We start from the raw sequence: 3900 nt of genomic DNA on the forward strand, positions 1-3900 counted from the left end.
GTTACTAGGCTTGCCTTGTATGTCAAAATATTCCTTGTCTTTTCCTCGAGGTTCGATGAGGTCACCCTTGCTAAAGGTTGTGATTATCCTCACACTTGGTAGTGTCAAGTGTATCCTCTATGCTACATAATCAGCCTCACACTTCGTCGCCCTTTTGAAGGGTCTTCCTAGGAGGGTTTCCTTTCCATAATTAGTACTATTTGGAGGAACATGGAATAGGATAGGAAAGCTTTCAGTTTCAATAGTTACAAGGATTTTGCACTTCCCTATAAGTGCTTGTGGGTGTCCCTTGTAAGGACTAAGAGTTGCATTAATTGTTGTGAGATCTGGTTGGCCTAGTAGGGTCCATGCTTGATAGGTCAAGATATTAAAATTATCCCCTTCATTGATGAGAGCATCAATATTATGCTCTCTTTTTGCGATGAGTTTGACCCTAAGATAAGCAAGCAGTACTATGTCTTCATCTTCCAGGTCTTGGCTTATAAATTCAAGCCTTTTGATACATGTCCTTGAGTCCCCAGCTGCACAGCTAGATTTGGATTCTCTACTGATACCTTGGATCATCTGTGCAGTGTTGTTCAAGGTGCATCTATCATCAGGACTATTGTGTTTAGCCATCCTCTCAGTAGCTTGATGCTGTTGCATTCTGTTTTGACTAGATGTAATCCGGACGTAACCTATACATGTTTTTGTGGTATGGCCTTTTTTTCCCTTGTTGGCTAGATTGGCCCATTGAGGCTCTAGGGTCTCTGTTTGTCTTTGTTCGGGTATGGGCTTTTGGTTGCTGTTTTGCAAGTGAGAATCTATGCTTGTGCAGAGCCCTTACTACACTAGGATCTAATTTGGAGGACCTGTCACGTCGCGTGTTTTCTCTCCAACCTACTTGGGGGAGGTGCGGAGGGGGTAGAGCCCCCCATCTATGGGGGTTCGAGAGAGGGAGTCCCCCAAGGCCCGCAGGGTCGTTATGCTAAATAGCATGCGCGATTTGAAGGACCATTCATAGCCATGTTTTGAACTACTTGCTCTAAATTTCAGCTTGGTGATAGATCTATGATGTGCTTTCGACTCTATATAGTCTTTGGGTTGGTTTCAGGGCTTGGATGTGTTAAATCTGTATTCTATTCACCTACCCTATTTTGATAGTTTTATGTCTGATTCTCAGAGGTCTGATTCTCAGAGGTCTGATTCTCAGGAGTTCGATTATCAGAATGCTGGTCTGATTGGCCGATCGGATGGTCCTAGTCTGAGTGGTCCAATTCTGGCGGTGGTCCGATTATGGTTGTTCAATTTTTGTACGTCCGGTTATGGGATGTCTGATTTTGGGAGTTTGATTCTAGAAATCGGACTTCCGATTATGGAATGTTCGATTTTCATATGCCCAATCTTTGCATGTCCGATTCTGGGATGTTTGATTTTGGTGCGTTCAATTATGGGGTGTTTGATTTTGGATGGTCCAATTATGGGATGTCCAATTTTGGTGTATCCAATTCTGGGATTTTTGTGTATCCAATTTTGGTTGGTCCGATTTTTGTATATCCAATTCTGGGATGTCTGATTTTCAAAATCGGACAGGGTATGTTCGATCGAACAAGATGGGTTAGTCCGATTCTAGGAATCGGACCCGAGTTTGATTCTGGGAATCAGATTGTGGTAACAGTGTCCGATTCCTGCACACGAGTTTCAGGGATGACGAAAATCAACTCGATTCTAATGATTTTGGTTATGAGGGGTCACACAAACTTCCAGAATGTAAGAATAGACCCTAATGAAGGATTGTGTATACATGGAATAGCAAATAAACTCCAAAATACAAATCGGCAAACAAATCAAACCTTCTTGCCCTATTATGACAGCAAAAACCCTAATGCCTGTTTTTTTTTAAATTCTTTGTTTTCTCCTACCCTAATGCATCCAAATCACAAAGCAAATACCTACAGTTACCTTTTCAAATTCAAAAAACCAAAAACTTACTTGCTAAGGAGATCGAATACCTCTTCAAACTCCCTCACTTCCTACCTATCTATCTCAAGCATCGGTTTGGGGAAAACCCTACTTCAATGCTCAATTTGGAGCGCACAAGCACTCAATGCTTGAATTCATTGTCTTGGCAATGGAACCAAAATGTAGAGGCGACAGGAGCTCAAGCTCAACCGCCAAGTCCCATGGACCGCTTATTGTTCAAGAATTCCAAGATGAGCACTAATGGCTATCTCTCACATAGCCGATGCCCTATCTCCCTCTATGAGTGTAGTGAGCTTACCTCCATGCCCGATCGAGTTGTCTCCTCTCTTGAGTACTTTGGTAGCTCCACGATCCAAGTGAAGCTTCAAACAAGCTCGATCCTCAAGCTCCACACTCCAAGCTCCATTACGGTGAGTAAAACAAGAGAAGATAAGAAGAGAGGAGAAGATGGAGAGCTTCTCCATCACTCTCCCTCACCCTCACACACTCACTCCCTCGCACTCTCACACTCCCTCTCTCAAGAACAAGCTCAAGTAAGCAAGCAAGAAGAAGAAGAAGAAGAAGAAGAAGATGATGATGAAGGAGAGAGCCACTTTTGGCCACACACAAGAATGAGCTTCTCATTCACTTTTCAACTTTATATACAAAACCCTAAATCCCTTTTGGGCGGTCATCCCTTTATCCCCTTTTTTATATGGATGATCATGGCCCTTTTTTCCATTGTCCTCCTATCTTTCTAGCATCATTCCTAACGTACACTGTGTAGAAAAAATCTAGAGTGTGGCTTTCTTATTGATTTAGAGAGCCAATGCTATTTTAGACATTAGTGCTAGTGTCCATGGTTCAAAAACATTAGAATTTTGGACAAGATTTAGCCAATTTTTGATATTTTAGATATTATCTCTTGTAAAAATCCATAAAACTGTAGACAACTTCTAGATTAGGATAACATGTAAAAGAAAACATGTGACTTTCAGCTAATTTGAGTGGATTTTATGTAAAAAAGAGAGATTGGTGAAATCGCGCGACGTGCGATCGCTGTTTTCAGGTAGTGAACAACACTCCAAAGTGGGAGATGAAGAAGGAGTGATCTGGCTGAATTTTGGCAGGTGTCCTGATATTTTACCTCCCTTTTAGAGCCAATAGAGGCATCAGATTGGCGATTTGAGTAGCATAGTGATGGGACATAAAATGGGCCAGTACTGGCTATGGCACTAGCGGGACCTCATGCATACAACAGACAATCCCACCACATGGCCTTGCGGGCCAAGAGAGTCTGTAATACATCGATGTACACTAGATAGACTTCATTGTGCATGTGTATCTGATATGTAGTCCAACGTTTACCTTCCCTTCTCCTTAGAGGGAGATCCCATAACATATAGATATAGTGCCTCGTAACACAAACATAAGGAAGCTCCTCTCACCTGATTGCTGCGGCTCCACTGGACTCTTCTACACCTTGGGGATTGGCCCCAAGATGCGTCACTCTAACATATAAGACATTACGCACAAACTCCACTCTTTTCTTGTTTTGTACAATCCAAGAATATATAGATTCTCACCAAATAGTCCCAAGGAAAGCATACAACTGACCTACAGTAAAGGCTCCTTTCCACTCAGCGTATAAGTCATGCCCTAGGAAGACAATTGCTATGCAATCCAGGAATGATACCATGTCATGTGTCATGCATAGTGCATATGATCCTAGTGCAAAAACAACATTTATCCCATCAGCATTTTGTGATGTGGGAAAAACTGCCCTTTCATGATTTTCACTAACGTATGCTTCGATGTATGGAGACTAGCACCGATTTCTCATACTACTAGCCCCTTAAACTAAAATATCGCAATTCTAAATGCAATGCACAATCAAATATTTCAAAGATTCACACCCTCTCAGCTCTTTTAATCTCTTAACCTCACCCTTTCCCTCTA

This window comes from Lygodium microphyllum, chromosome 24, assembly GCF_053477565.2.
Source record: "Lygodium microphyllum isolate KBCC chromosome 24, Lygodium_microphyllum_v1.1.10, whole genome shotgun sequence".
Lineage (NCBI taxonomy): Eukaryota > Viridiplantae > Streptophyta > Polypodiopsida > Schizaeales > Lygodiaceae > Lygodium > Lygodium microphyllum.